This window comes from Ascaphus truei, chromosome 10, assembly GCF_040206685.1.
Source record: "Ascaphus truei isolate aAscTru1 chromosome 10, aAscTru1.hap1, whole genome shotgun sequence".
NCBI lineage: Eukaryota > Metazoa > Chordata > Amphibia > Anura > Ascaphidae > Ascaphus > Ascaphus truei.
The window spans coordinates 37,217,481-37,230,867 of NC_134492.1; the positions used below are offsets into that span (position 1 = coordinate 37,217,481).

General features: G+C 45.7%; 1 protein-coding gene across 7 annotated transcripts in view; it reads right to left on the reverse strand.

The window, feature by feature from the left end:
- The window catches only part of RASAL2 (RAS protein activator like 2), a 264,917-nt gene that overhangs the window by 161,218 nt on the left and 90,312 nt on the right, over positions 1-13,387 (reverse strand). The gene's annotated exons all lie outside the window — the stretch shown is intronic.

The following is a 13,387-nucleotide window of genomic DNA, read 5'->3' on the forward strand; positions in this document are numbered from 1 at the left end:
TATGTAGAAGGTTGAATTCACGAGATATCGGTTGCCGAAATGCTGCATCCCCGGGATGTTAAAATGGCTACTGCTATTCAATCTCATTGAGACAACAGAGCAGCTGATGACAGTGAAATAATAACGAGCCAGCAGTTATGTCATAAAAAGGTCTTCAAAGCAACACTCCTAAATATTTCTCACATCTTCTGCATTACAACATTGTGAGCAAAAATATTAGATGCATGTGCGTCATTTATGCTATAGTCCTAAAATATCGCCCCTATACACAAGAGGCATGTTCTAAACTGCATGACAGATCCGTGCCCATCATAAGTCCACAAAACGTATCATTGAAGAGTGGATAAGAGAGGTCCCCCAAAGTAGAGAATAATAGAGAATAAAAAGGATATTATTAACAAACCTGTACAAATGGATTGCAGCACTTTGCAATAGAGCTTTTATTTCCCTTCAGATGTTGGCCATATAATCATGTAGCTGAAGACAGAGTCAACCGTTTGTCAGGGAAGTCTGATCCACAGAGCGGGGGATATAAATAGCTGTATCCACACAGGCGTTTTCAAATGTACATTGCCAGGCAGAGCTTTTTTGTGTGCATTTATCTGCTCCAGCGTCCCGGGTTTACTGCCTTCCTTTTCTGAGAAACCCCGGGATTGTAGTCTGCAACCAAGTCTCATAGAGACAACAGAACGGCACGGATCAGTACTGACAAAGTCAGAACAAATGTCCAACTCGCAGCGCAGCATCTTTAAAGCAGCGAAATGTGAAAATCCTATATGTTTTTTTTTTAAATAAATCAGTTCTGTAGTATTAGATAATACAGTCTGCATTTTTTTTAACACCTAATGCCATTTTGAACGTACTTATTCTTTGGTTGCTACAGCAAACATTTAGAAAGTCATATCCACTTCCTCTTTTGAAACAGGCTTTCACACACCTTTTTGAGCTCTGTCCTTTGGCAACAAAGTATCACAAACAGATCTGTTGTAAGGTTCCAAACAGCAGACTGTCTATTACTCTGAAAGCTGTAACAATAATGTGTTTCACTAAGTAATATAATGTTACAGATCAGCTGCAGCATTGCCCAGACTAGCGCAAAGTTAGGTAGCGGCCATTTTGATAGGCACACATTTTATTTATTTTTTACAGGATTTATTACAGGCGCACCAAACGATGGCCAGCTTAGCAAAGAAGTTAGATTTATACATGGTCAATGCTTGACATATAACAGCCGCCCGCTACTAAAGGCATGTAGAACAAATTTCATGTTATCAGAATGCATCCTTACTCTAATTCTATTTTTCATGATGATGGCATCAGGGGTTTCTATTGAGATTCCCACTGGTGATTTTATTCCATCTCTGAGGCCATGTATTACTGGGTTCCAATCGCAGGAATCAAAAACTGCACAAAAGATCAAGAAAACAGGGGTCGAGAGAGTGGGACCAGCAGCCTGGCGGGTTCCCAATACAAAGAAACACCCGTTTTAGAATCGAGCAGAGCTGATTGTGGTGGTAAAATTCTTATAAAAGAGACACAGTCTGATTATTATTTTTAACTCTTTGAATTCCAGATCGTGACCCCTTGGGTTATCCATCATGTGGCACGTGGGCAGGCCACCCATGACGTGAATTAAGGTGGCAGGGGTTCCACTATCATTTTGATCAGCTTCACCACAATTTCCCCCCTACAAAATGAGCATTTATAGCATGACGTACAGGGTACATCATACAAGCCCCAGAGTGCTGGCCCCTGTATTTTGGGCCAAATGGGGGTATTGAATCATTCTAATACCACCAATCCATTGATCAACTTTGCGGGACTGTCCCTCTACCTCCCCTGGTCGGTATTAGTCGGCTCTGGTGGCTGCAGGTCTGAGTAGATCATCAAGCCTTTTAAATAGAACCTTTCTCACGCCCAACAACCTCAATGACAGGAGACCGTAATAGAAAGGTTTGCAGACAACACTATGCAATAGAGACGGGTAGAAGGAAAGAGACACGGGTGCGAAGAATACAGGGTACTTATGGAGGAGACATCCCAGATCTTCTCCACAAAGCACAAGGCCTAATGAGGACTCGCACTAAAAAGGTTTACATGGACTTCTTCCTTCCCGTTTCCCAGACCTACTACACGGTCAGGCATATTTCTATCTTCATAAATGTCAGGGATGTAGCCAAAAAAAAAAGGCAAGACAGTAAGAGCCTATCGTCTACACCAATAAAGCAGGCTACAGCTAAAAATAAATCCATTGTTTACATAGTCTTAAACGGTGAAGGACCAAAACATCCAGCTCCTGTATTCTAATCATTAAAGGACATCTGCTTCCCCTGCAATGCTTCCTGTGGGCAAAGACCACTCGCCCCGGCTCCTGTAAACAGACACACCTGACACGTATGCTTCTTTTAAGGTCACTTTATAATGAAGGCTCATCTGATTTAATTGGGACACCATCCACCTCTCGGCTCTAGAAAGCAAGTAAACAAAGCTGGGAGCACTGAGGTTTACCCATTCCACCGGCATCATAAACACAACGTAAATCTGCACATACGGACGACCCCACGGCACACTACACAATACTGTCCGTGACATAAGTCTTCCACGTCTCGATAGCGTCAGATTATATGTGTAGGCGACCCTCGAGGGGTAATTGGCTTCTTTAGAAAGATTCAATCCCCCGTTTTACCCTTTCATTCATTTGCTTATTGTATAAAAAAAAAGAAGAAGAGAAGTTCTAGTTTCTTTCATTCAAATGGGATCTGCTTATTATGGTTCATTCCCGTTATCTCATTAAACTAATAATGCGTCTGTCATTAGCCAAACAAAGCAACTAAGGGAGAGACTAAGGCTGGATCCCCAGTGGTCACGGCGTTGCGCACGACGGAAGCGTGCTGCACACCAGATACACCTCTTATCAGGCAGGCCCCAGTGCTTTCTGTTGTGGGCACTCACGAAGCGCAATGTGGCGTCAGCCAGCAGGGAACACAAGAATTTTGCCTTCCCAGGCGGCGATGCGGTCACGTGGTGTCCGGGGAGCCAATGACAAGGCAGATAGTTTGGACCAATAGGAGCGCAGGTCGTGTAGACCAATGGCCGCGCCCGTCATGGCCATGTGATATCACAAAATACATATGTCTTGTGTACTTCCATGTAATTTTATCACTGGTATCGTTCCTCCCATGATTAGATCCCTTCATGGGACAGCGGAGCAGCTGCTCTGCCTCCTCCGCCCTTGCTTCCAACTGGTGCAGTATCAAGCCGGTTCAGGTTAAAACACCTGACTGAACACACCTCATCAAGCCTCAAAGAAGAAGCTACGTACTCAGCGAAACGTACGTCGGGGTGGTTCTGTTCTTTAGTGTGCTCAGGTTCCCCCCATCTGACTGCCAAGCTTTTTGAAAACGCAAGTATTTGTGCATATTCACCTGCTGTGACTGCGCGCTATGAGAGGAGGAGAGGATTCGCCGTGCTCAGTTACCTTTTACTTCATTCATGTAGATGAACAAGCAGTTTGCTGAAAGCCATTGACATTTATTAACATTTCAGCGATTATTTCTGGACTTTCTACGACGCAGGATCCAGATAAGTATCTGACTTTTAGTACAAACACTGTGTTGATTTTCACGGACTAGTATGGAATTTTTACTTTTTTTCCATATAGGGTTTTGTAGTTACATATCTCAATTTGTGTCTCCTTCTACATTTAATCAATAGGCATATGACCCCCATATACATTATCTACACACATTTACTGGTCTTATTGTATAACACACACACACACACACACACACACCCTTCTATATTAGTATGTCACTAGCCCCTCTGGCAGCCGAGGGGTTAATGTATTATATAAAGCTGCTGAAAGGATTATTCAGAGAGAAGAAACAAATACACACAGCGTATGCAATCAGAGGGCATTGCACTCACAAAAAGGTTTATCACCACAGGGAGGTACAGCAACATTTACTAGATCAATCCCAAATAGATTAAAGGAACCAAATGGAAAGGAAAAAAAAAAAGAAAAAGAAAATCAGCACACAACGCTCCATGATCGGACTCTTCAAAGAAAGATGCTTCAAATTAGGGAAGTAACCGGGCAGCAGGCGTCGGAAAATTCCCATCATCTCGTTTGACTCACATTAGGGGATATGTATTATTTAGGTGAGCTCCTTGGCTAAAGGATCCTAAAGCCACAAGGTCTCCAGTCAAAGGAAAAATGGCTTTTCTGTCATTTCTAATAAAGCTCAAGCACATTTAGACTAATCACGCTGGCAGGGAGACATGTCTCTGTAGCACCGAAGTGGCTAAGAACACACAATGCATATTAGACCCCAGCAGAAGCTATTCTTGTCTGCGCACCGACTGCACGTCACGTAAAAACCAAACACGCTAAGGAAAATTCCCCACCTCCCAGGTTTATTTGACATATCAGTCACCCAAAAATTCAGTATACTTCCCCTATTAATCCTTTCTGGAGTCTATCTTCCACTACCTGTAAACACAGACAATTGTTCATAGCTAAACCAGCGGCAGAAATGCCTAACCCTGTCTGACCTCGCTAAAGAATGTGCGCGGATCTACACTGCATTTATTAGAGATTTATTTAATTCATTTAATGCATTAAATAGGGGGTCTCTGCATTCTGGCTCTTTAGAGAATATCATTTTAGCCCTCCCAGCCACTGATTAACTTGTGGATGGTGATAGAAAACGCACATGCAAAGGTTAAAGATTTTGCAGAAAGTATGAAAGATGCGACTTCCATGAAAAGAGGCCTGCAAATCATTACAGCCTTCTTCCCGTGTTCAGTTAGGACTCTAACTAAAGAAGTATGTATGGTATGGGGTTTATACTCATGCTCTTTAGGGGTGGACTGGTTGCAAGTCTGAAATGCTATTCAACGTTCACGCGCTTAGATTGGAAATTATTCACTCCCATTCACATTAGATCTCTGTCTCTGATGCCCTTATCCTTTCCCAGCTTGACTAGTGTAACCTGTACTAACAGCTTCCTGCTTCTCATATCTTCCTCTTCAATCTTCATCCCCCTGTCCCGAATGCATCTTAAGGCCTCCCACCGCCCCAACCTCGCTCAAATCCCTTCCACAGATCCTACATTTCCTTTGAGGCTCTTCTGCTGTCCGAGGTATTATTCACACCTGTCCCCCTTTACCTCTAAAAGTTCTGCCCCTTTCAAAATGATTATAACCTTGTGCATTCCACCAGTATTTGCCAGGCACCCAAAACCCACCTCCTGCATTAAACAGTTTGATAGTATTTCCATTGTTAGCCATTCTCTCAACTCTGCCACTAATTCATTTACTCTACAGCTAACTCTGATTTAACACACTTAGTATGCTATGCCAAATACACTTACACAAAATCCTTTTGAATCTACCCCTCTCTCACTGCTTAAGTTGTAAGCTCTTCTGGGATCCTTCTCGAATTATTTCTATTGGCGTCTGTAGTACAGTACAGACCCTTCTTCTGATCATGTATTTTGTTTATTCAATGTGTGTTTAATTTTGTACAGCACCATCTATATATATAAGACTGAAATAATGTTTGTGTGTGTATTTGTTCGCCCTGTGTGCATTTCTTCCTCGTGTGATTGGCCCACGGACGCGCCCCCCCCCCCCCTCACATTGCGTGCACCTATTGCCCTCACTTGGAATTGGAACCTCACTTGGCAGGACCATCTCACTTGGAAGCTGACTTGCTAGGAGAACAACTTTCCACACTCCTCGGCGACCCCGGCCTCACTGCCTCACCTCTCTCCCCACACCAACACCCCCCGTCCGACCAAAAGCAGCCGCCGCCGCAGCCACCGCTCCTCGATGCCGCCGGCCTCACCGCCTGACCTCTCCCCCCACCCCCACCCCCTGGTCACAGCACAAACAGCCGCCGCAGCAACCGCTCCTCTGCGCCGGCAAGCTCACCGCCTCACCTCTCCCCCCCCCCCCCCAGCACAAACAGTCACCGCCTCACCCCCCCTCCCCCCGGCCCAGCACAAGCAGCCACCTCTCCTCGGCGCCAACGGCCTCACCTCTCTCTCTTCCCTCCCCCCCCCCCCCGGTCACAGCAAAGGCAGGCACCGCTCCTCTGCGCCAACGGCCTCACCTTTCTCTCCCGCCCCCAAGCCCCCCTCCCCCCCCCAAAATCCCCCTCCCCCCAAGCCCCCTTCCCCTCCCCCCTCCAAGCCCCCTCCCTCCCCTCCGCCCCAAGCCCCCCTCCCGCCCCAAGCCCTCCTCCCGCCCCAAGCCCCCGTCCCCTCCCCCCCCTCTCTCCCCTCCCCCCCCCCAAGCCCTCCTCCCCTCCCCCCCAAGCCCTCCTCCCCTCCCCCCCCAAGCCCTCCTCCCCGCCCCCCTCCCCTCCCCCCCGGAGGGTGAGGGGGGGCAACACCAGACTGACTGCCACACACACATACGAACTTGCCTGACACACACACACACTGACTGCCTGACACACACACACACACTGACTGACGCACACATACACTGACCGATGGACGCACACACTGACTGATGGACGCACACACACTTCCTCGCACACACACACACTGCTTGACGAGCACACACACACGATCACTGCTGCGCACACACACACACACACTGCCTGATGCGCACACACACACTGCCTGATGCGCACACACACACAATCACTGCTGCGCACACACACACACTGCCTGATGCACACACACACTGCCTGACGCACACACACTGCCTGACGCGCCCACACACACAATGCTTTAGGCACACACACACACACACACTGACTGACTGACTGACACACACATACACACACTGCCGCACACATCCTGCATGAAGCTCTAAGGGGGGAGGGGGGAGAACAGTAAAGGGTGGGGTGAACGGGGGACAAACAGAGAGGGAAGAGGGGGGAGGGGAGAGGGGAGGGAGGGGAGGGAGGGGAGGGAGGGGAGCGGGATCATTACATCCCGGGCAACGCCGGGTATATCAGCTAGTAGAAGAATAAAGATGCAACCCCTAAAAATGTTCGATAAGATGCTAGATGGTTCCACACGATTGCAAATCCAGTGAATGAACCTACTTAGGCCTGGGGATTCCAAATACAATGATACCTCCCACAACACAGTCACATTAAGAGACGCAAGAGGGAATAACACTAGTCTATATTTATGATTGTATGTATGTATGTATCTATATATGTATGTATGCATGTATATATATCTTTATTTATATAATGCCACCCATATACATAGCGCTTCATAGCAGTAATACACATGACACAATAATAACAAAATGGGAATTAGCGCTTCAGACACAAAAGTAACATTAGGAAAAGGAGTCCCTGCCTCGAAGAGCTTACAATCTAAGTGGTAGTATCAGTGATTAGTGTAACATAACCTTATAAGTTAGCGTGATCCTTCATGAGAAATAACAGGCGGCAGGCCACCTGGGACCAGAGCTGCTGTGCTACTTGCCAATTCTCATTTACTTTACAATTGAAAAGTATCGTCCTGGATTCAGAGGTAGTGACCCATGTGGTATTCTTTCCCCCAATCTGTAGTTTGTAAGAGACGCCTTTAAATAACGCGAACACACAATGTGCTGGAGAAACAGGTCTAAACCACAATACTCAACCCGCTTACATCAATTCTCTGTGCAAAAACAAACATATTATTTAACAGCCATGACTGCCACTGCTAACAACGTTTTTGAATAATTTAAAGCAGCTATCTCCCATATTCGGCTTTATTTTTATTTATTTTTTACATTTTATCAGAACCAAGGGGGTCTTGCTGCAGTCACATTTCCCTATTCCTTGCCACAGGGAGCCACCAGTTCCCAAGGCATTTATCTTTTTATGTATGGTTGCCAGGTGTCCAGTAGTGAACAGGACTGACTGGTATTTGGACCCTCTGTCCAGTAAAACAGAGGTAATACTGCACATGTATGTGGCTGGTATAAATTACCTCTCTGGACATAGTAACCTGACCGGCTTGGGGTGCCACGGGACTCCTCCATCCTGATTGGCTGCATTACCCAGCAGCAGGCAATCATGAGGTGGTGACAGGAGCCTGGGGGTTGGGCCAACGAAAGGAGGAAACAGCATGGAGCGGAGACAGGTGAGTGTGTGTGTGTTTGTGTTGAGCGCATCGCACCGTTCACCATTGTGTCCAGTATTTTTGGAGAAGTCAGCTGACACCCTATTTTTATATGCCGGTAAAACTGAGGCAAAATCAAACAGACACGAGGGTTCCCTAATAGGAAGCTTTGATGTTCTGCTCTGGTGACTTTGAAGCTTCCTATTAGCCTGTTGGAAGGAGGTTTGAATGGGGGCTATATCAATAGCCCAAATAGGACTAGGAACAGTGTCACACAAAAAAAGGTAAATATATTAGGAAACAAAGGTTCCCCAAGCAGCTGAAAGGGACCTCCGGTTCAAATTCTGCACATTAAAAAAATAAATTCAAGAAGGTGCATTTACTGCTTTAAGACATGTTTAATAGCTCTGTCAAAGCAGGTACAAAAGCCCAACTGTGAAAAGCATAACACATATCAAGGGAAACGCACTGTCTCCTGCTTTCATTGCTGGCTAGTTAGGGAAGGAAAGAATGCAGTCGTCCAGGATTGGCCAACCTAAGTCGTCAAGGGCCACCAACAGGTCAGGTTTGCAGGTTCTCCCTGCTTCAGCACAGGTGGTGCAGTCTTCGACTGAGCCACATGTGCTGAAGCAGGGAGATCCTGAAAACCTGACCAATCGGTGGCCCTTGAGGACTGCAGTTGGTAAAACCCTTCAGCAGCCGTTCTGAAGTTGCAACGATAAGGGCTGCGTTATAAAGCGGGAGAAAATCTTACATTGAAGAGATTATCAGGATGGCAGATAAAAATATATATATATATATATATATTTTTTACAACACCTGTCCAAGTGAGACTGGAGATTAAATACCTTGGCTGCGAGGAGCCTCCGATGCCATAGAGGAACAGAAGTGAGCCGACGGCAGTGGCAAGTGGTGTTTTTATATATGACTGCTCATTTGCATGCCATTACCCAGAATCCCTGGCTGCAGTGGAAGCACTGTATGCTAAGAGATAATGGGGGAAAGGCAGGGTTGCAGACCTGTCTGAGATGTCAATGTGCTCACAAGTGATATTTTTATTTGCTGCACTCTTTCTGAAACGTTATACTTTGGAGGGTTTGATCGCGCTAATATCTACAGGCAATTTTCTTCTTGCTTTGCTATTAAAGTAATTATGATGCAATCATTTTCTGCACAGATGGATATGAGGGATATGGACTATTTGAAAAGCACGATTTTCACAGGCCCACCACAAGGGAAAAAAGTAAAATTTTCACCGTTCAACAAAAAAAAAGGGAATATTTTGACTTGATTGGTGATTGGATCTTTCTAAGGAAGCTGATTTCAGTGCCAGTCCTTCCCAGGACCAAAGTGGCAGTGACTAGTTTAAATGGCTCAATCTGGGGGATCGCTGCTTACAAAAATACGACACCTTCAAGTATCTTTAAGAGCAGGAATATACGCTTAACCCGTTGACTGCCGGAGGGGCCGAGTGATCGAGTGATCGCGTGATCGATCTGCCAAGGTAGGACGCGCCATTCCGTAGCAAAAACGTCACTGCCCCCCTCACCCCCTTTCCTAGCAAAAGCTTCATGTTCCCTCCCCCCGAATACGAGAACATATGACATAGAAATAAAAGTAACCACATTTTTGCTTTATACATTTACATTTTTCCTGGAAGCCAATTAAAGAACCAATCCACGCTCAATGTTTACATTGTTTTTTTTCTTTATATACTGATTTTTAACGTAGGTTTGAAGCAGGTGGCCTCCGGAGACTGCCTGCTTCCCCAGATACAGGCATCCAAAGGGGGTGCCGGTAGCATCTCCGGCTGGGGTTCATGTAATGACGACTTAAAAGCTCCCGCGTCCCTCCCAATAGGAAGCCGTGACGTCATCCGGTCTGGCTTCCGACTGACCATGTGACACGGATCATTTAGCAGAGGAGAGATACCGGCGCCCCCCAGAGAGCTAGCATCGCTCCTGTAAGGTTACCTTCCTTACATGTTTTATGGTCAGCTAGCCGAGATCGGACATGGTTTATAAAACAATACATGCAAGAGAGAGCTGGGATAACAATGAACATGCCTACAAGAGCTTTCAAGACCCCCCAAATCACTGCACACAGAGGAAAAGTTCAAAGAAGTCCCAGATAGCTGTTTAAGGGTAAGAAATAGGCAAATATAACCATTTAGATATATATATATATTTTTTTTTCATCTACCAACCCAAATGCTGTGAATGGGTTTTAAGATCTTTAACTCACTGTGATCTCAGATCTATAGGCACATTGACAACCTCCATCTTTCCTTTGAGAAATGAGAATGCAATAATGATCCAAACAGCTAGAACACTAATCACTTTCAGGAGGAAAATTAACACATACGCGGAGGAAACCAAAAGGAAAATGTTCACTTCAAGAGCCAAATCTTCGTAACGCAGACACGTACTTTGCAGAGTAGTTTATGAATTATTTGCTATGTGGGATTGCTCCTTTAACCTTTACGGCGCCCTTGTGATGACTCCGGCACGGCATAGGCACCTGCTCATTTCCTAGGGGTGATCGGGCTGCCAGAGCAGCCAGTGGCATCTACATCCGTTTCTGGCGTCATGCAATCGCTCCGGGGCCCAGATCCACAAAAGGGTGCTAAGCTTCAGCACGCCTTTTCTCCCAGCTCACCTTTTTGTGGATCTGGCCCAGAAGCAAATCGCCAGACCCAGAAGTCTGGGGGTACTCTGGTGCCTGTAAGTCGAGGATCCAGGGCACTTCGGATTTGCAAAGAAGAATTTATTCTCTTGGTGGCACACACAACGTTTCGAACTTCAATCAGTTCTTTATCAAGTGACTGGTGCCACCAGACCCCCCCCCCCCCCCCCCCGGCACTCCAAAAGGTTAAGGGGGCCGCCGCTCCAAGGCCCAAAGCAAACTAAGGGCAGAAGCACGTTTTATAGGTTAAACGTAGCAGATTGACACCTTGAAAGAAATGGCAGCCAAAAACGCAAGAAATATTTTGACCATTTCCATGCTAAACAAATGTTCTGGGGGTTTAATTATCTCACATGTCTTTTTGTGATCAGACCTCTTGTCAATCTTCAAAACCTACAGGTAAATGGCAGTGTGTTACGATCTGTGTTTGTTAAGAAATTATGACGCTATCCTCAGCCAAACAGATAAACATTCAGATTTACCCCCGTGACGTGGAATAGTATCTTTAACGCCTTCCTTGCTCGAGGCCCACAATGCATTGCAGGCTGGCCTGTTACTGCCCTCTAACCTCAAGTCACAGATTCCTAACAAAGAGAAAGCTACTTCTTGCTGCTAATTTTGCGACAAACCTAGTCATTTGCTGATTGTTTTGACACTGATATTACCCGGCGTCACACTGTCAGACACATGCATCCCAGCACATACACCCACCCCGCAGGTGGTTCCAGCATGGGTGAACAACAGACTTGCTCTAAACGCCTTCTCCCTTTCTCCTGCTTCCTATATAGACTGCCCAATTAGCCGCTGGCGCCTGTAGTTCAGGAGTTTTCCTTGCCACAGATTGTCGGCATTTTGAATCGGAGCACAACGTCAGGAAATCCTGAGAGCGAGCACCCTGCAGATAAGCTGCCTCCTAGAACACAGTCGCTGGCAAAACAAAGAACTTGGGAACCGCCTCTGATAGAGACTTCAAGGTGCAGTCCCACTTAGGACCAACCAAACTAACAGTGATGTGTTTCATAGGTTTAACCCACAGACATACAGCGCAAGTCATGAAGGATGGCACCGTGGGAGCCCCTATGACCTACACCAGGGGTGGTCAACTTTAGTCAAGGGCCACAAACAGGTCAGGTTTTCAGGATATTCCCGCTTCAGCATAGGTGGCTCAGTCATTATGACTGATCCAATGATTGAGCCACCTGTGCTGAAGCAGGGATATCCTTAAAACCTGGCCTGCTGGTGGCCCTTGAGGACTGGAGTTGGCCACCCCTGGCCTACACTGTACGTAATCAGGGTTTGCTAGATTTCTAGGGTGTGTTTGGGATTGTGCTGATCTCGAACTAAACACCCCTCCCCATCACTGGAAGGAGGTAGCGACCGTGTGGCAGGACCCTCTAGTACTAAAGGGGTTAATAGTGATCTGTTTAATAGGTTAAAGGTGCTATCGTTTTACTTTTTAGTAGGGGAAAGAAATAGATTTCAAAACTTGATTGATATAATTTTAGAATGTTTGCAAACACTTTCACCTCAAGTTTTTAAACGACCTATATCCCCCTTGCCCTGCCCCCTTTCTTCCTAGCTGGTTATGACATGCAGGGAGTGGGGATAAATCAAAGTCCTCATTGTTAGTAAAAACAATGGAGATCTGAAGATCCTCTGAAATGATTTGAAAATACTCATGCTTGTCAGACTTTTTTTTTTTTTTAAATCAATCACCTAGCTTCACCCTAATCTATCACTGCCATTAATTCAACGTGGTCCTATGTGAGACTGTGTCGTTCAAGGATGTTCTACAATCTTTATTTCATCTTGCATGGTAAGACTGTCCATGAAACCTCTATTCCACTGGAAAAGTGTCTCATCCATACTGTACTTCTCTTTCTTGCAAAGTAAACAGCGACGGTCGGACAACAATAAGTGACTTTAAAAAAAAAGACAATGATATTGTTTGAATTGAAAAGAAAACCATAGGATTTCTTACATGGCACAAAAAAGTTAACTGTCCTTGTTAAGGGCACTTAAGATTTTTTGTTTTATAGAGAATCTAATTTAATAAGTAAGATATTTTATGCGTGTGGCTTTTAAAACCAGTTATAACTGCACTGTAGGTCAGGGGTGCTGAACTTCAGTCCTCAATCCCCCCAACAGGTCAGGTTTTCAGGATAATCCCAGCTTTAGCACAGGTGGCTCAATCAGAGGCACCGTCAAAAACTGAGCCTCTGAGCCACCTGTGCTGAAGCAGGGACTGATTGAGCCACCTGTGCTGAAGCTGGGGTATCCTGAAAACCTGACCTGTTAGGGGGAGGGGGGTGCATGAGGACTGCTCTAGCTCACACATAGAACATATAGTGCTTTTACATTTTAACTTCTTAGGCACTGAATACGTCTCACATCCCATACTAGTGACTACATCATTGTGTTGTTTCCTCTTTTCTCCATGTAGTGGAGGAAATTTAAAGGGCACAGTGTAATATTGCTGGCCTAGGCGCAAAGATTGTACTTGGGGACCATTACCCACCATAACTTATTGAATGTGTGTCTTCCAGTTGAGGGGAGCGCAATTGGTCCACAGCATATATGTGGAAAAAAAATACAGAAAGATATAGTGCAATACTGTA